Source organism: Arachis hypogaea, chromosome 13 (genome assembly GCF_003086295.3).
Source record: "Arachis hypogaea cultivar Tifrunner chromosome 13, arahy.Tifrunner.gnm2.J5K5, whole genome shotgun sequence".
Taxonomy (NCBI): domain Eukaryota; kingdom Viridiplantae; phylum Streptophyta; class Magnoliopsida; order Fabales; family Fabaceae; genus Arachis; species Arachis hypogaea.
Window position 1 is genome coordinate 33,735,436 of NC_092048.1, and position 20,615 is coordinate 33,756,050.

At 41.7% G+C, this 20,615-nt stretch overlaps 1 non-coding gene across 1 annotated transcript; it reads right to left on the reverse strand.

Moving 5' to 3' along the window:
- Positions 1 to 11,808: 11,808 nt before the first annotated feature.
- On the reverse strand, positions 11,809 to 11,912 carry LOC112739093 (small nucleolar RNA R71). The gene has a single exon (XR_003170034.1). It is a non-coding gene; the product is annotated as a small nucleolar RNA R71 (small nucleolar RNA).
- Between the last annotated feature and the right edge of the window lie 8,703 nt (positions 11,913 to 20,615).

Consider the following 20,615-nt stretch of genomic DNA (forward strand, 5'->3'; position numbering starts at 1 on the left):
ACCTTTTTTATTTTGTAGGAGATCGACTTCGTTAGGTCGATCTCTTTCTAGGTTATTTTTGTGATCCTCTTTCTTGGACCTTTGTCAGGTCTCTTTCAGGGATTACTTTTATAACCTTTTTATTTTGGGCTGACTTTGTTAGGTTGAGCCCTTCTAAGTTAAAGTAATCCTCTTTAATAGGGTTGGCCAGACCTCTTTCCAGGGTTTACTTATAACTTGGGTTGACTTGGTCCGACTTCTGGACGTCGGCCAGTCTTTAAGTTATTATTTTAGCTATCCGTAAGACCTCGTCAGGTTCTTTTTTGGATTGCTTTCGATAACTTCTTACATTATTCTGTGTTCATCTTTGCCAATTTGTAGAAAGTGGTTGGAATCTTTAGATCGTCCATTGGGTAAATCGCGCTTTCACCTTTATCGGACGGTTTATCTTTATCGTGGTCGTGCAGTGAAATTGTTTTTCACTTTCTGCCGACCTGTTGCTTTATAATCGGACGATGAATTCTTCAGATTAATGCATCTTGAATTCTTGTAGAATATCTAAATAAACTTTATTCAAAGTAAAAGTGCAAATATATACATGTGGGAATTTTTTCATCCCTTTAAGTCGGATAGTGTCTGGGTCTCAACTTGGTGCCTCATTAAAAAACCTTTTCAGGAAAAAGAGTGCATCCAATAATGAGATCTATTACCTTCCTAACTGTAGTACCTTCTTAGGTTGCAAGCGTGCCATGATCTGGGAAGCTCTCGTCCATCGAGATCGGACAGTCTGTAGTAGCCCTTCCCAAGTACTTCTACAACTCGGTAGGGTCCCTTCCAGTTTGCTGCCAGCTTTCCTTCTCCTGGTCGAGTTGTTCCAATATCATTTCGGATTAGGATAAGATCATTTTCTACGAAACTTCTTGGCACTACCCTTTGATTATATCTGGAAGCCATTCGGCGCTTTAGAGCTTCTTCCCTGATCCGAGCTCTTTCTTGGATTTCAGGTAGTAGGTCGAACTCTTCCCTCTGAAGTTGGGAGTTTGCTCCCTCATTGTAATGAACTACTCTAGGCAATCCTTCCTCAATTTCTACTGGAATCATTGCCTCTATTCCGTATGCTAACCGGAAGGGGGATTCCTTCGTGGTGGAGTGTGGCGTCGTTCGATATGCCCATAGGACCTGTGGAAGCTCTTCTGCCCAAGCTCCCTTTGCATCTTATAATCTCCATTTTAATCCGGCCAATATGACTTTGTTGGCAGCTTTGGCCTGTCCATTGGCTTGTGGATGTTCAACGGAGGTGTACTGATGCTTTATATTTAAGTCGGCTACTAGTTTTCTGAAGCCTGCATCTGTGAATTGAGTGCCATTGTCTGTGGTTATTGAATATGGAACCCCGAACCTTGTGACGATGTTTCTATATAGGAATTTCCGGCTTCTTTGAGCGGTGGCATTGGCTAGGGGCTCTGCCTCGATCCACTTTGTGAAATAGTCTACCCCTACTATGAGAAATTTAACTTGTCCTGATCCCTGGGAGAAGGGGCCGAGAAGGTCGAGCCCCCACCTTGCAAACGGCCAAGGCGAAGTTACGCTGATGAGCTCTTCTGGCGGGGCGACGTGAAAGTTGGCATGTTTCTGACATGGTGGGCATGTCTTTACAAATTCTGTAGCTTCTTTCTGTAGAGTTGGCCAATAAAACCCCGCCCGGAGTACTTTTTTGGCGAGAGCTCGTGCTCCGAGATGGTTGCCACAAATGCCGCCGTGTTTTTCTTCTAATACTTCCTTTGTGTGGGAGGTTGGTACGCATTTTAGTAATGGTACTGAGATCCCTCTTTTGTACAGGATGTTGTTTATAATGGTGTAATACTGTGCCTCCCTTTTTAGCCTCTTGGCCTCCTTTTCTTCCGTGGGGAGTGTTCCTGTTTTGAGGTAGTTGATTATGGGGGTCATCCATCCTTGGTCCTGGCCTGTTATGGTTAGGACTTTTTGTTCTTCCGAGATCGACGGGCTCTGTAGTATTTCCTGGATGAGACTTCTATTGTTGCCCCCCGGTTTGGTGCTGGCTAATTTCGAGAGTGCATCAGCTTGGGCATTTTGTTCTCGGGGTATGTGCTAGATCTTATATTCCCCGATTTGTCCGAGCTGTTCCTTGGTCTTATCCAAATACCTTTTCATGGTGGGATCTTTGGCTTGGTAGCTCCCTGTTATTTGTGATGTGACAACTTGCGAATCGCTGTAAATGTTGAGTTTCCGAGCTCCAACCTCTTCAGCCAGCTTCAAACCAGCTAGCAGTGCTTCGTATTCCGCCTGGTTATTTGAAGCCGGGAACCCGAACTTGAGGGAGAGCTCAACTTGGGTTCCCTGGTTGCTTTCTATTATCACTCCTGCGCCGCTTCCAGTTTTATTTGAAGAACCGTCTACATAGAGATTCCACTCTGTAAGGGTTTCCAGGGCATCTGTGAATTCTGCGATAAAGTCGGCCAGATATTGTGACTTAATGGCCGTCCGAGCTTCATATTGGAGGTCGAACTCTGACAGCTCGACTGCCCATTGTAGAATTCTACCTGCTAAATCTGTTTTCTACAATATTCCTTTCAAGGGCTGGTTAGTGCGAACTTTGATGGTGTGGGCCTGGAAGTAAGGACGGAGTCGTCGAGATGTTAGAATGAGAGTATAGGCAAATTTTTCTATTTTCTGATAGTTCAACTCGGATCCCTGCAGTGCTTTACTAATGAAGTAGACGGGTTGTTGTCCGTTTTCGTCTTCTCTGACTAGTGCTGACGCTACTGCCCGGCTTCCTACTGCGAGATATAATATGAGTGGTTCTCCTTCTCGTGGTCGAGAGAGGATAGGTGGCTGTCCTAAGAATTTCTTAAAGTCTTGGAAGGCTTGCTCACATTCTGTCGTCCATTCGAACTGCTTTCCCTTTTTTAAAGTAGCATAGAAGGGGAGAGATCTTATCGCAGCTCCTGCTAAGAATCGGGATAGGGCGGCCAATCTCCCGTTGAGTTGCTGTACTTCTTTGACACAGGTTGGGCTCTTCATGTTGAGTATGGCCTGACATTTGTCTGGATTTACTTCAATTCCTCTTTGTGTGAGCATGAAACCTAAGAATTTGCCTGCTTCTACTGCAAAGGTGCACTTCGCGGGATTGAGTCGCATGCCATGCTTCCTTATGGTGTCGAATACTTGGGCCAGGTCGGACAATAATGTCTCTTCACTTTGTGTTTTTATTAGCATGTCGTCCACGTAGACTTCCATGATCTTTCCGATGTGATCCGAGAAGACTTTATTCATTAGCCTTTGATAAGTAGCTCCTGCGTTCTTAAGACCGAAAGGCATCACAATGTAGCAGTAGTTTGCTTTCGGTGTTAGGAACGAAGTCTTTTCTTGATCTGGTGGATACATGGGGATCTGGTTGTATCCTGAGTATGCGTCCATAAACGAGAGATATTTATATCCAGAGGAAGCGTCTACCAGAGCGTCGATATTTGGGAGTGGGTAAGGATCTTTGGACAAGCCTTGTTGAGATCGGTGTAATCGGTGCACATTCGCCACTTCCCATTTGATTTTTTCACCAAGACAATGTTGGCTAGCCATAGTGGATATTTGACTTCTCTTATGAATCCTGCTTCCAGTAGTGCCTGTACTTGTTCTTCCACAGCCTGGGATCGCTTTGGCCCAAGTTTTCTTCGTCTCTGCTGTACCAGCCGAGATCCTGGATAGACCGCCAACTTATGACACATCAGCTTAGGGTCTATGCCTGGCATATCTGCGGCTTTCCACGCGAAGAGATCGACATTATCTCGCAAGAATTGTATTAGTAATTCCTTTGAATCTCCTTTTAGGATTGTGCCGATATTAGTTATTTTTTCCGAGGTGTCCCCGATCTGAATCTTTTCTATCTCACCCTCTGGCTGAGGACGAAGTTCTTCTCATCGTTGAACTCCACCCAGCTCGATTGTGTGGAACTCTTCTCCTTTGCCTCTGAGGTTTAGGCTTTCGTTGTAACAGCGACGTGCCATTTTTTGATCTGCTTTTATCGTGGCTATCCCTTTTGGTGTTGGGAATTTCATACATAGGTGTGGGGTCGAGACTATTGCGCTGAGTTGGTTGAGTGTTGTCCGACCTACGAGAGCATTGTAAACTGAACTTACATCGACCACGATGTAGTCTATTTTGAGGGTCCTAGATTGGTTCCCTTTTCCGAAGGTTGTATGTAGTGGTATGTATCCTAGTGGTCGAACCGGGGTGTCTCCTAGTCCAAACAGACTGTTTGGATATGCTTGAAGTTCTTTTTCTTCTAAGCCGAGTTTATCAAAGGCTGTTTTGAATAAGATGTCGGCAGAACTCCCTTGGTCTATTAAGGTGCGGTGTAGGTTGGCGTTTGATAATATGATGGTGATGACCATGGGATCGTCGTGTCCTGCGATGATGCCGGATACGTCCTCTTTAGTGAATGTTATTGCCGGGATGTTGAGTGCTTCCTCATCTCCTTCGATATGATATACTTCTTTGAGATATCTTTTGCGAGAGGATTTGGAGATCCCACCTGCTGTGAATCCGCCATGTATCATGTGGACATGTCTTTCTGGTGTCCGAGGTGATCGTTCTGTTCGTTCGGTATCTTCATCCTTTCGTCTCTTTCTTTGATCATCATCTCGGGTGGCCAGGAATCGATCTAACTTTCCTTCTCTCGCCAATTTTTCTATGATATTTTTTAAGTCGAAACATTCGTTTGTGGAGTGTCCTCGGACTCGATGGTATTCGCAATATTCCTTCCGGTTTCCTCCTCCCTTTTTGCCTTTGAGTGGCCGTGCTAGGGGGATTTTTTTTGTATGGCAGACTTCTTTGTATATCTCGACCAAGGATGCCCTGAGAAGAGTGTAATTATGGTATTTTTTTATTTTTTCCCCTTGTCGATCTTCTTTCCTCTTGGATTCCTTGTCTCTATCTCGGTAAGAGGCCCCCGATTTTGAGGTCTCTCCTAACCGAGCGTTTTCTTCCATGTTGATGTATTTTTCTGCTCGTTCCTGCACTTCATCCAAGGAGGTCGGGTACTTTTTTTATATAGATTGGCTGAAAGGTCCTTCTCGTAGGCCATTGATGAGTCCCATGATGGCGGCCTCTGTGGGCAAACTTTGTATGTCCATGCATGTTTTATTGAATCTCTCCATATAGTTGCGGAGGCTCTCCCGATCTCCTTGTTTGATCCCTAGTAAACTGGGGGCGTGCTTGGCTTTATCTTTCTGAATGGAGAATCTGGCTAGGAATTTTTTAGCTAGGTCATCAAAGCTTGAGATGGACTTTGGGGGTAGGTTGTCGAACCATCGAATGGCTGTCTTTATAAGAGTTGTTGGAAAGGCTTTGCAGCGAACAGCATCTGCGGCGTCGGTGAGGTACATTCTGCTTCTGAAGTTACTGAGGTGGTGGTTGGGATCCGTGGTGCCATCATACAGGGTCATATCCAGGAGTTTGAAGTCTTTTGGAATTTTGGTTTTCATGATTTCCCTGGTGAATGGGTATTGCTCTTTGCGTGAATTTTCTTCGAGATTGGCCCGAGGGGCTTTTGATTTGAGATCGGCTTCTAATTGCTGTAGTTTTTCCTCCAACTCCCGACGTCGCCGCACCTCTCTTTGTAGATCTCTTCCGATTCCCGTTGTTATTGAGTTTCTTTTTCCAGTTGTTTTAGGCGATCTAGGAGCGCTTCTATTGCCCCTGGATTTGGCGACTCTTTGTCCTTGTTGGTTTCCGGAGTATCTTGTAGCGTGACATCCGCGTTCTTGTGCGGTGTTCTCTCTTCCAGACCTGAATCGTGGTCGTTGTCATGGTTGTCCGCCATGGTGATGGGATGACTTCCAGGTCCCCGGCAACGGCGCCAATGTTCCGAGGGTTACCTGAAACTGGAGGTCGATCTTGGTTGAGATCCTTCTGTACAGATCGGTACCGACGTGTCCGGCTGGTGGGAGACGGCCGGAGCTGTCGTGTCCGACTTGTTGATCTAGCTACACTGCTGATCCTTCGTCACCGAAGGGGGGGTACCTGCAAGAGACTCTGATGCTTAAGTTAGCATGGGTATTAAACAGGTTTTTAGTAGAATCAGAGTATGAGTTATACTTGGGTACTCCAGTGTATTTATAGTAGTTGTAGAGTGACCTTTCTAGATAAGATAAGTTAGTTATCTTATCTTATCTTTATCTTTGAGTTGAGGTCAGCTTATCTTCAAGGGAACCGCCCTTATCTCTATAGGCTTGGACGGCCTGTGGATTTGGGTCGTGTTCCTCTATTTGGGCCCTTTATTAGGCTTTCCTGTCGATTTGGCCGACCTCTTTGAGAAGAGGTCGGATAGCCTGACCTGAAGAGGTCGGTCACTGTGTCGTCAATCATCCCAGGTCGGATAGCTCGACTCAGGGTATGAACAATGACCATGGGATCATCGTGTCCCGAGATGATGCCGGCTGCATCCTCTTTAGTAAAAGTGATTGTGGGGATGTCAGGTGCTTCCTCTTTTCCCGCGACATGATATACATCTTTAAGATGTCTTTTGCGTGATGATTTGGAGATCCCTCCTCCCGCAAATCCTTCGTGTATCATGTGGACATATCTCTCAGGTGTTCGAGGTGGTCGTTCAGCCCGCCCGACATCTTCGTCCCTTCTTCTTTTTCTTGGATCGTCTGCTCGGCTGGCTAAGTACCGATCTAACTTTCCCTCTCTTACCAGTTTTTCTATGATATTTTTAGGTCAAAACATTCGTTGGCAGAATGTCCATAGATTCGATGGTATTCACAATATTCGGCCCAATTTCCTCCTCCTTTTTTGCTTTTGAGTGGTCGAGGTGGGGGTATCTTTTCAGTATGGCATACTTCTCGATAGACATCTACAAGAGATACCCGAAGAGGGGTATAATTATGGTATTTCTTGATCTTTTCCCCAGGTTGATCCTCTTTTTTTCTTGGATTCTTTGTCCTTATGGGAGGAGTAGGAGAATCCGGATTTTGAGGTCTCTCCTAGTCGAGAGTTTTCCTCCATGTTGATGTACTTCTCTGCTCGTTCCTATACTTCGTTTAGAGATGTGGAATGTTTCTTCGGTATAGAGTGACTAAAAGGTCCCTCTCGCAAGCCATTAATGAGACCCATAAATGCTGCTTCTGTGGGCAGACTTTGTATGTCCAGACATGCTTTGTTGAATCTTTTCATGTAGCTGCGGAGACTTTCCCGATCTCCTTGTTTGATTCTTAGTAGACTTGGGGCGTGCTTAGTTTTGTCTTTCTGGATGGAGAATCTGGCTAGAATCTTCTTGGCTAAGTCGTCGAAGCTGGAGATGGACCTAGGGGGTAGATTGTCGAACCATTTAATTGTTGTCTTTGTTAAGGTAGTCGGGAAGGCTTTGCAGCGGACTGCATCTAAGGCGTTAGTAAGGTACATTCAACTTCTGAAATTGCTGAGATGATGACTAGGATCTGTTGTGCCATCGTATAAAGTCATGTCGGGAAGTTTGAAATCCTTTGGGATTTTGGTCCTCATGATCTCCTTGGTGAATGGGTCTTAATCCTTACGGGAGCTATCTTCGTGACCAGATCGAGTATTTTTGGCCTTGAGATCTGCTTCGAGTTTTAGGAGCTTGTCCTCTAGCTCGCAGCATCGCGTAACTTCCCTTCATAAGTCTCTCCCCGCTTCTCGTTGATGCTCCACCTCTTTTTCAAGTTGTTTTAAGCGATCTTGAAGTGCCTCCACGGCTCCCGTATTTGGTGAATTCTTGTCGTTATTAGGTTGAGGAATATCTTTTGGTGTGGTGTCCGCATTTTTGTGTGGCGTCCGGTCTTCTAGATCAGAGTCGTGATCCTTGTCATGGTCGTCCGCCATGGTGATGGGATGACTTCTAGGTTCTCCGACAACGGCGCTAATATTCCGAGGGTTACCTAAAACTGTAGGTCGATCTCGGATGAGATCTTCTGTGCTATTCAGCGCTGATGTGTCTGACTTGTGGGTGGTGGGCAGAGCCACCGCGTCCGACTTGTTAGACTGGTAATGCTGCTGATCCTTTGTCACCGGAGGGTGGTGGTACCTGCAAGGGACTCCGATGCTTAAGTTAGCAAGGGTATTAAGTAGGTTTTTTATAAAATCAGAGTATGAGTTATACCTGGGTGCTCTAGTGTATTTATAATAGTAGAGGATGACCTTTCTGGGGATAAGATAGTTATCTTATCTTAGCTTATCTTTGAGTGAAGTCATCATATCTTCAAGGGAACCGCCCTTATCTCTATAGGCTTAGGCTGCCTTTGGATTTGGGTCGTGTTCCTCTATCTGGGCCTTTATTGGGCTTTCCTGGCAATTTAGTCAAGCTCTTTGAGAAGAGGTCAGATAGTCTGACCTGAAGAGGTCGGTCGCCTTGTCGCTAAACATCCCGGGTCGGACAGCTCGACCCAAGGTATGAACAGTATCCAAGTGAGGAGACCAACCCCAACACTCTTGAAACATATCCACTACACACTTTTCAAGTTTATCTAGTTGCTCTACCCCATACCTAGCTATTACCGGCTTTTCTTCCCAATATAAAGGGAAGTCGGACTCATCATTCTCATCCAAGAAGAAAGGTCGGGCATCCTCAATAGCTCGGATTTTGAAAAAATAATTCTTGAAGTCGTGAAAAGATTCATCAAAACTGAAAAAAACCTTTTTACCCTAAACGACGCGAAAGGAAAGCAAAGAAAACTTTCCTTTTGAAGACCTGGTTTGGTCAAGACAAAAAGATAAAAGAAGACATTGAGAGAAGGTCGGACATCAAGCACCCGACATATGAGCTGGTAGATTTTCAAAAAAGCCCATGAATTCGGGTGAAGTTGGGAGGAAGCCACATTGCAAGTCCAAAGGATATTTGTCCCAAAATTAGAAAAATGGAGTTAAATGTCTAACTTTGTAAAAAAGCACTCGTACGGATAAAAAAGGGCATTTTGGTTTCTCTAAAGGAGGAAAAGAAATCCTCTCCTCGAGATCAGCCACTATTATTTCATAATTCTTTTCATCCTCTCGACTCTCACATAGCCTATGGTGTCTACGGAATACCTTAGCATATTCTTCATCGACTACGGGGACAGCAGAAAAGACAGAAGAATCTACCCAAGTTAAAAGGGAAGGAGGGATTTTCGTCGACATGTCATGAATAACAGACCAAGACATAAAAGCTACACTTACAAATACAAAGTAAACAAGTCGTCACTAAAGAGCTCGAATACTAGTAAAAGAAATCGGACAAAAGAAATCAAATGCAAAACACAATTTCAAAACATCTTTTCAAAACCAACAAAAATAGCATCTCTCCTGCGCCAATGATGCGTGAGCATCTTGTCTATATTTTCCTAGTGAATTTGCACCTAAATTGTTGAATTTAATTAAGAATTAATTATATTTTAGCCACTATGGATGCTATTTTGAGTTTTGTGCAATACTATTTATTTTAGGTAGCATTTGGCGGAATTTAATGGAGTTTCTGCAGAGAAAGAGAAGAAGCCAAGGAGATGACCAGCGAATACCGACGTGGACGCATGGTTCACGCGACCGCGCGGAATGGAGGAAATCACAATGACGCGATCGCGTGCCTGACGCGAACGCGTGGACTGGAATCTGCACAAATGACGCAAACGCGTGGACGACGCGGACGCGTCACATGCGCCACGTGCAGAAAATATAGGAAAATGCTGGGGGCGATTTCTGGGCCGTTTTAACCCAGTTCTTAGCCCAGAAATCACAGATTAGAAGCTGCAGAATGGACAAATCAAGTGGTCCCCACCCATCAGTTGAAGACTTGTTAATTAATTCGAATTTAAATTCAAATCTTAAATTAGGAAAAGATATTATTTTAAGTTTAATTTTAAATATTAGATTTTAAATTTATTAGGATTAGTTATAAAAAGGGATCTGATGCCATCAGATTGAAACTCGGTACATTTGGACCTGAATCCTTATTTTCTCTTTTCCATGAGCAACTAAACCTCCACTGTTAAGGTTAGGAGCTCTGTCTATTTCTATGGATTAATTTTATTGCTTTTACTATTTTAATTTATGTATGGATTTATAATTTAAGAATTGTTTTCGCTCTTTATTTTATGAATTTGGGTGGAACGGAAGTATGACCCTCTTTTTATTTGAGTTCTTGTAAAACTTGGAAAAGCTCTTTACCTGAACAACAGCTTGAAAACTATTTCTCCTAAATTTTAATTATCTGAATTTAATAGGATATGTGACATATAATCCTTTTACCTCTTGGATAATTAGAGTTTTTGTGGCATATAAACTAGAAATTGATTATCACCCTCTAATTGGAATTAATTGACCAAGGAATTGGCAGTTAATGAATTTTAGAGGAGACTAGGAAGGTCTAAGGAATTAGGGTCTAGTCACATACAGTTTGCCATAAATTAAATCCTGCATAATTAAATTAGTTAGTAAGAAAAGTTAATTCGAAAAAATAGATAACTCTGAAACCTTAACTATCTTCTCCATATATTATTCCCATCTTAATTACTTGCCTTTCTTCAATATTTTTGATATTGTTTAATATCTTTTATATTGCATCTCAACACTATTTTCTGTCTGTCTAACTAATCCTATCAAACGCTATTGTTGCTCAATCCATCAATCCTCGTGGGATCGACCCTTACTCACGTAAGGTATTACTTGGTACGACCTGGTGCACTTACCGGTTAGTAAGTGTGGTTATAAAAATACCGCACCAAGTTTTTGGCGCCGTTGCCGGGGATTGATTGTGATTGACAACTACTCGTTGTTTGATTGCTTAGATTAGATAATTGTTTTTCTAATTAAGTTTATTAATTTTTATTTCTCATTTTTTTTCCTTTACTTTTTTTCTTGCTTTTCGTTTCCCTTCCCAGTCCCCGTGCTTTCTTTTTTTTGTTTTACTTCCTTTTACTTTTAAAATTTTTTTTTCTTTCCAAATTCTCGTCCGTTTCGTATTTGCCTTTCTTTTTTTATTTTATTTCTTTTCAATTAATTCTTATTTTTTTTAAAAAAAATTATTTTATTTTTGTCTTTAATTTCAAAAAAACAAAAAAATTTTATTTTAGTATTAATATTTTTCTTTAATTCCTGAAATTAAGTTTGGTATTACCCAGTTAATTTTATTTTAATTTTTCTGTTTATTTTTCTTTTTAAATTTTCGAATTTTTTTTATTTATCTATTTAATATTTTTATTTTATTATTTTACACAGGTTACCTCACAGGGACTTCTCTGCACTCTGACGTAGAGAGTCCCATTTTTTCTTGTTTTCTGCTTGTGTATGCGCAGGAATAAAGACAAAGAACATCTCTTAGACTTTAATCCTGAACCTGAAAGAACTTTCAGGCGGCGTTTACAACAAGCAAGACTTTGCAAGACTGCAGAATCCACTATGGCAAATAATAATGCTAACGCCAACGTGGTAAATCCTAATGGGGATGATCAATAGAGGAGAGTGCTTGGCTCTTATTCTGCCCCTACTGCGGATCTTTATGGAAAAAGTATTGTGGTGCCTCCTATAACTGCAAACAACTTTGAGTTAAAGCCACAATTGGTCATCTTGGTGCAGCAAAACTGCCAGTATCATGGACTTCCTCATGAAGATCCAAATCAGTTCATATCTGATTTTCTGCAGATATGTGATACTGTGAAGACAAATGGAGTGAACCCAGAGGTGTACAAACTCATGCTTTTTCCATTTGCTCTGAGGGATAAAGCAAAGCTATGACTAGATTCCCAACCAAAGGAGAGTCTGAATACGTGGGAAAAGGTTGTCACGGAATTTCTCACTAAATTTTTCCCACCAAGGAAGCTGACTAAGCTTAGGTTGGAGGTTCAGACTTTCAAGCAAAAGGAGGGTGAAACTCTTTATGAAGCTTGGGAGAGATACAAGCTACTGACTAGGCAATGCCCTCCTGACATGTTCTCCAAGTGGACCCAACTGGATATCTTTTATGAAGGCTTAGGAGAGATGTCAAAGATGAGCTTAGATACCTCTGCAGGCGGTTCATTGCACAAGAAGAAGACACCAGAGGAGACTATTGAGCTGATTGAATTGGTTGCAAGCAACCAATATTTATACTCATCTAACAGGAATCCTGTGAACTCTGAGACCGCTCAGAAGAGAGGCGTGTTGGAAGTAGAAGCTGTTAATGCTCTTCTTGCTCAGAACAAGCTTATGTCTCAGCAGATAAATCTACTTACTCAACAGATGGGTGGCATGCAAGTCTCAGCTATCAACACTCAAAATCCACCCCAAGAGACCTCCTATGACATGACAGGTAACTTTATGCAAAATGATAATTATGATTATGCTCAACCCTCTTCTGAATAGGTGAATTACATAAGGAGTGGTCCTAGAAATCCCAACAATGATCCATATTCTAAGACATACAATCAGGGATGGAGAAATCACCCAAATTTTAGGTGGAGAGATCAACCTCAGAGACCTCAGAACGTCAACAATAGTTCTCAGGGTGGTTTTTAACAGAACAACCATAATAACCGCCAATTTCAGTCTCAGCAACAACAACCACCTCAGCAGGCAAATTCTAAATCCCAAGAAGATCCTAAATGGGAGTGATGATGAGTTTCATATAAGAAACCAGAGCCTCCATTAGAAACTTGGAGGTGCAAATGGGTCAAATGAGCAAGCAATTACCTGAAAGGTCTTCAAATACATTCCCTGGTGATACAGTAGTGAACCCAAGAGAAGATTGCAAGGCCATTCAATTGAGAAGTGGTAAGGTAGCTGGTTCTGAGACTAAGGTCAATGAAGATCTAGTTGAAAAGGAAGCTCCAGAGGAGAAGAAGGAAGAAGCAGAGCACGCCCCTCCTAAACGTGCAGACAACCCATTTCCTGACTCTCTTGACACTTATCCCACCTTGCCAAAGGCCCCTGAATACAAGCCAAAAATGCCATATCCTCAGAGGCTTCAGAAGGCGTCCAAAGAAAAGCAATTCTCTAAATTTTTAGATGTCTTCAAGAAGCTGCAGATCAACATCCCTTTTGCAGAGGCTCTAGAGCAAATGCCTCTCTATGCTAAATTTATGAAAGAGTTGTTGACACACAAGAGGAATTGGAAGGAGCAAGAAACTGTGGTGTTAACCAAGGAATGCAGTGCTATTATTCAACACACCCTTCCTGAGAAAATGCCAGACCCAGGGAGTTTTGTCATTCCTTGCACCATTGGAGAAGTCGGTATTCAGAGAGCTTTATGTGATCTTGGAGCTAGCATCAACCTCATGCCACTTTCAGTGATGAAAAAGCTTCAAATTGAGGAGGTAAAACCTACTCGTATTTCTCTTCAACTTGCTGATCTTTCTATTAAATTACCTGTAGGTGTGGTTGAAGATTTACTTGTTAAAGTAGGACCATTTATTTTCCCTGTTGATTTTGTGATATTAGACATGGAAGAGGAGGTAAAACCCTCTATTATACTTGGTAGACCATTTTTAGGTATAGGTAGAGCCCTGATTGATGTGCAAAAGGGTGAATTAACCCTGAGGGTCAATGAAGAACAGGTGGTCCTAAATGTTTTTGAAGCCCTCAAACATCCCAATCATTCTGAGGGGTGTATAAAAATAGATGTTATTGAACCACTTGTTCAAGAAGTACTAGAAACTGAGGTACTTGATGATGTTCTAGATCCTATTTCTGAGTGTGAATTAGTTGAAGTTGAGGATTCACCACCCCAAAAGGAGCTGATGAACACGCCTATAAGGGAGAAGGAAGCCCCCAAGCTTGAGCTCAAACCTTTACCTCCTTCTCTGAAATATGTGTTCTTGGGTGGAAATGATTCATACCCAGTGATTATTAGCTCTTCTCTGAAACCTGAAGAAGAAGAGGCGCTTATTTCAGTGCTCAGAAGCCATAAAACAGCTCTTGGGTGGACCATTAGTGACTTGAAGGGGATTAGTCCAACCAGGTGTATGCACAAGATCCTTCTTGAAGATGATGCTAAACCAGTTGTGCAACCACAAAGGAGACTCAATCCAACTATGAAAGAGGTGGTCCAAAAAGAGGTAATGAAATTATGGGAAGCAGGTATTATTTACCCTATTTCTGACAGCCCTTGGGTAAGTCCTGTGCAGGTAGTTCCCAAGAAAGGAGGGATGACAGTGATCAAGAATGACAAGAATGAGCTTATTCCTACAAGAACAGTCACAGGATGGAGAATGTGCATAGATTACAGGAGGCTCAACACTGCTACAAGGAAGGATCATTTTCCCCTCCTCTTCATTGATCATATGCTTGAGAGGTTAGCTGGTCATGCTTTTTATTGTTTTCTAGATGGATATTCTGGATATAATCAAATTGCAGTGGACCCTCAAGATCAAGAGAAGACAGCATTCACATGCCCCTTTGGAGTGTTTGCCTACAGGAGAATGCCATTTGGACTTTGCAATGCTCCAGCAACTTTTCAGAGGTATATGCTTTCAATTTTTTCTGATATGGTTGAAAAGTTTATTGAGATATTTATGGATGACTTTTCTGTTTTTGGTAATTCTTTTGAATCCTGCCTTAAACATTTATCTCTTGTCTTGAAACGGTGTCAAGAATCAAACCTTGTTTTAAATTGGGAAAAATGCCATTTTATGGTCACCGAAGGCATTGTTCTTGGGCACCGGATTTCAAGTAAGGGAATTGAGGTTGACAGAGCAAAGGTGGAGGTAATTGAAAAATTACCACCACCAACTAATGTTAAGGCAATTAGGAGTTTCTTGGGTCATGCAGGATTTTATAGAATATTTATAAAGGATTTTTCTAAAATTGCTAAACCATTGAGCAACCTGTTGGTTGTTGATGTTCCTTTTGTCTTTGATTCTGATTGTCTGCATGCTTTTGAAACTCTGAAAGCAAACCTTACTTCTGCTCCCATTATAGCTCCCCCTGACTGGGATTTACCATTTGAATTAATGTGTGATGCTAGTGATTTTGCTATAGAAGCTGTTTTAGGACAAAGGCATGGTAAGCTTGTACATGTCATTTAGTATGCCAGTCGTGTGTTAAATGATGCTCAAAAGAATTATACAACTACAGAAAAGGAATTATTAGCTGTTGTGTATGCTGTTGATAAGTTTAGGTCCTATTTACTTGGTTCTAAGGTTATTGTTTATACTGACCATGCTGCTTTGAAGTATCTTCTAACCAAGCAGGATTCTAAACCAAGATTAATCAGATGGGTGTTGCTCCTTTAGGAGTTTGATATTGAAATAAAAGACAGGAAAGGGTCAGAAAATCAAGTAGTTGACCATCTCTCCAGAATTGAGACTGAAGCAGGAATGCAACCACCCACAGCGGTAACTGAGACATTTCCGGATGAGCAATTGTTCCTCATTCAGCAGGCTCCATGGTTTGCAGACATTGCAAATTATAAGGCCATGAATTTTATCCCAAGAGAGTACAGTAGGCAACAAGTGAAGAAGCTATTGACTGATGTAAAGTACTACATTTGGGAGGAACCATACCTTTTTAAAAGGTGTTCGGATGGAATTATCCGAAGGTGTGTCCCAGATGAAGAAAAACAGCAAATTCTCTGGCACTGTCATGGTTCTGAGTATGGAGGCCACTTTGGTGGTGAGAGGACAGCTACAAAAGTCCTTCAGAGTGGGTTTTACTGGCCGACTCTCTTCAGAGACTCAAGAGCATTTGTAAAGCACTGTGACAGATGTGAAAAAGCAACGAATCTCCCTGCCAACCATGAAATGCCACGGCAGGGGATTCTTGAGGTTGAGTTGTTTGATGTGTGGGGTATTGATTTCATGGGACCTTTTCCACCCTCACATTCAAACAACTATATTCTAGTGGCAGTTGATTATGTGTCCAAGTGGGTGGAAGCTGTAGCTCTACCCACCAATGATGCCAAGGTGGTAATGAGCTTTCTTCAGAGATATATCTTCATCCGGTTTGGTGTCCCAAGGACACTCATTAGTGATGGAGGAAGTCACTTCTGTAACAGACAGCTGGACTCTCTTCTGCATAGATATGGAGTCCATCATAAAGTGGCAACCCCCTATCACCCTCAGACAAGTGGACAGGTTGAAGTTTCCAACAGGGAGCTTAAGAAGATTCTGGAAAAGACCGTCAGTATTTCAAAAAAGGACTGGTCTAGGAAGCTTGATGATGCTCTCTGGGCATACCGGATAGCATACAAGACTCCAATTGGCATGTCCCCGTATCAGTTAGTCTATGGCAAAGCCTGTCACTTGCCAGTGGAGCTGGAGCATAAGGCTTATTGGGCAATCAGGTACCTGAATCTTGATTCAGAAGCTGCAGGAATTAAGCGAATGCTTCAGTTGAATGAGCTTGATGAATTCAGATATTCAGCCTATGAGAATGCCAAGCTCTATAAGGAGAGAACCAAGCTACTGCATGATAAGAAGATTGCCATCAGAGTCTTTGAGTCAGGACAAAGAGTGCTTCTGTATAATTCAAGGCTCAAATTCTTTCCCGGGAAGCTGAAATCCCGATGGTCAGGACCATTTATGGTTACCAGAGCCTCGCCATATGGTCATGTGGAAATACAGGAAGAAAATTCTGACAGGAAATTTACAGTGAATGGCCAGAGGTTGAAGCACTATCTTGGAGGCGAGATTGACCGCCAGAGGTCCACTCATCTGCTGAACTAGCAGAACTGACCGTCAAGCTAGTGACGTTAAAGAAGCGCTTGTCGGGAGGCAACCCGATAATTTCGTATCCTTCGCCATTTTTCGTAGTAGTTTTTCTTAGTTATTTTGTTTTTATCGAGTTCTTACTAATTCTCTGATCATGCAGCTATGTTCTTCCAGGAACCGACCAGCTCAAGCTAAAAAAAAATAAAAAAATAAAAATAAAAATAAAAAAAATTGCTACGCGACGCGACCGCATCAGCGACGCGTCCGCGTCGCAAGGGGAGGAGAGAAAAACAAAAAACGAACAGAGAGTCACGCTGGAGCGTGGCTGGAGGCGTGACAATGGCACAATTCGTCCCACGCGACCGCGTCGCTGACGCGTCCGCGTCGTATGGGCGTAATGGCCTCCCACGCGACCGCGTGACCCACGCGGCCGCGTGCCCTGATTTTCGACGTAAAACAGGTGCACAGCTGAAAGTTGTGCTAGAGTGGTGCTGGACTGGCGCTGGACGCGCAATTCCCTTTAAGCGACCGCATGCCCCACGCGGCCGCGTCGTACCCCATTAACTACCCACTCGCGCGATCGCATGCCCCATGCGATCGCGTCACCCCAATTTTGGCAATCATATCAATTTGAACAGAGAGTTGTGCTGGCGCGAGGCTGCACTCGCGCCAGAAGCACAAACTGGGTCACGCGACTGCGTGACCGACGCGATCGCGTCAATCAGTATAAGAGCAATGCGCGCGACCGCATGCCCCACGCGGCCGCGTCGCTTGCGCCGCCCAGTTTTCTCTCCCTCCCAATCCTAATTCTCTTTTATTCTCTTATCCTTTTATTTTTTTTCTTTCATTTAAATATTTGTCTCTTCTATTTTCAGTTCTTCTTTGCTTGAGGACAAGCAAACCCTTAAGTTTGGTGTTGACGCTGCGCTTATAGGTTTTCTAGTACAAAAGGGAGGCGAATCATCTTCACGGAGGAACACAACCTGAAGAATAAAACGACCGCTAGGATAATTAAGGTGGTTGAGTTCCTTTCATTTTTATTCCTTCCCTCTTTTCTATATTATGTTCCGGTTTCCTGTTATTTTTCTTTGTTTGTTGCATGATCCTTTATTAGTTAGAATCTTAGGACTAGTTTAGTTCTCCCTATTTCTTTAATTCTGAAAAGATGTCTCATGTATTACTCACTGAGCTTAAATTCAAAAAAAAAAATAATACAGGAGTGATATATTGCATGAGAAAGTGGGTCTATATTGAATAATAGTCTTATTTACTTAATTGTGGTGGTATTTTCTGTGATTCTGAATGCATGACATGAACAGTGCATAATTTTTGATAGTGAAGTTTATGAATGTTAAAATTGTTGGCTCTTGAAAGAATGATGACAAAGAGAAATGTTATTGATAATCTGAAAAATCATAAAATTGATTCTTGAAGCAAGAAAAAGCAGTGAAAAACACACAGCTTGCGAAAAAAAATAAAAAAAATAAAAAAAGAAGCAAGCAGAAAAAGCCAATAACCCTTTAAACTAAAAGGCAAAGGGTAAAAAGGATCCAAGACTTTGAGCATTAATGGATAGGAGGGCCCAAGGGAATAAAATCCTGGCCTAAGCGGCTAAATCAAGCTGTCCCTAACCATGTGCTTGTGGCGTGAAGGTGCCAAGTGAAAAGCTTGAGACTGAGCGGTTAAAGTCGTGGTCCAAAGCAAAAAGAGTGTGCTTAAGAGCTCTGGGCACCTCTAACTGGGGACTCTAGCAAAGCTGAGTCACAATATGAAAAGGTTCACTCAGTTATGTGTCTGTGGCATTTATGTATCCGGTGGTAATACTGGAAAACAAAATGCTTAGAGTCACAGCCAAGACTCATAAAGTAGCTGTGTTCAAGAATCAACATACTGAACTAGGAGAGTCAATAACACTATCTGAATTCTGAGTTCCTATGGATGTCAATCATTCTGAACTTCAAAGGATAAAGTGAGATGCCAAAACTGTTCAGGATTGCAGTTGTAAACCCCACTATAAGAGAAGACATGGGCTTAATTGAACTCTCATTCTCATGCAAATTCACATCCTAAGCTTATATTAGTTTTGGTTGCTTGAGGACAAGCAACAGTTTAAGTTTGGTGTTGTGATGCGTGAGCATCTTATCTATATTTTCCTAGTGAATTTGCACCTAAATTGTTGAATTTAATTAAGAATTAATTATATTTTAGCCACTATGGATGCTATTTTGAGTTTTGTACAATACTGTTTATTTTAGGTAGCATTTGGCGGAATTTGATGGAGTTTCTGCAGAGAAAGAGAAGAAGCCAAGGAGATGACCAGCGAATACCGACGCGGACGCATGGCTCACGCGACCGCGGAATGGAGGAAATCACAATGACGTGATCGCGTGCCTGACGCGAACGCGTGGACTGGAATCTGCACAAATGACGCAAACGCGTAGACGACGCGGACGCGTCACATGCGCCACGTGCAGAAAATATAGAAAAACGCTGGGGGCGATTCCTGGGCCGTTTTAACCCAGTTCTTAGCCCAGAAATCATAGATTAGAAGCTGCAGAATGGACAAATCAAGTGGTCCTCACCCATCAGTTGAAGACTTGTTAATTAATTCGAATTTAAATTCAAATCTTAAATTAGGAAAAGATATTATTTTAAGTTTAATTTTAAATATTAGATTTTAAATTTATTAGGATTAGTTATAAAAAGGGATCTGATGCCATCAGATTGAAACTCGGTACATTTGGACCTGAATCCTTATTTTCTCTTTTCCATGAGCAACTAAACCTCCACTGTTTTAAGGTTAGTAGCTCTGTCTATTTCTATGGATTAATTTTATTGCTTTTACTATTTTAATTTATGTATGGATTTATAATTTAAGAATTGTTTTCGCTCTTTATTTTATGAATTTGGGTGGAATGGAAGTATGACCCTCTTTTTATTTGAGTTCTTGTAAAACTTGGAAAAGCTCTTTACCTGAACAACAGCTTGAAAACTATTTCTCCTAAATTTTAATTATCTGAATTTAATAGGATACGTGACATATAATCCTTTTACCTCTTGGATAATTAGAGTTTTTGTGGCATATAAACTAGAAATTGATTATCACCCTCTAATTGGAATTAATTGACCAAGGAATTGGCAGTTAATGAATTTTAGAGGAGACTGGGAAGGTCTAAGGAATTAGGGTCTAGTCACATACAGTTTGCCATAAATTAAATCCTGCATAATTAAATTAGTTAGTAAGAAAAGTTAATTCGGAAAAATAGATAACTCTGAAACCTTAACTATCTTCTCCATATATTATTCCCATCTTAATTACTTGCCTTTCTTCAATATTTTTGATATTGTTTAATGTCTTTTATATTGCATCTCAACATTATTTTCTGTCTGTCTAACTAATCCTATCAAACACTATTGTTGCTCAATCCATCAATTCTCGTGGGATAGACCCTTACTCACGTAAGGTATTACTTGGTACGACCCGGTACACTTGCCGGTTAGTAAGTGTGGTTATAAAAATACCGCACCAGCCAACAACAGTGACGCTATTGGGGGCAACAGAAACACATTCAACAGTCACAAACGGCTACAGTCCCTTAAAACTCCAAAAACACGATTCAAACAACAAAACTTTTCAAAACTATTTTGAAAAAGGTTTCGTAATAGATAAAAGAAAATCCAAAACTCCTATCAATAATAAACACTCCTAATTATTTTCAAATACCATTCAAAACAACCTCAAGGAACATAAAAATAGCCAAGACTACAAACGAAAGCTCATAAAAACACCAACCTTGATGAAATTCGAAGAAGGAAAGGGCATGTCAAACAGCAAAGTCACGAACGATCCTCTTCACTAAGAACTCTTTTGAACAAATCAAGATAAAGAAAATTTTGAAAAAACAAAAAACGGTTGTCAAACAAAAAAAGAAAGGAAATAAGGGAGTCTTCGTGATGAAGGGAGCAAAGGAAGCATTTTGGAAATGAGAAAAGGAGAAGAGGAAGAGC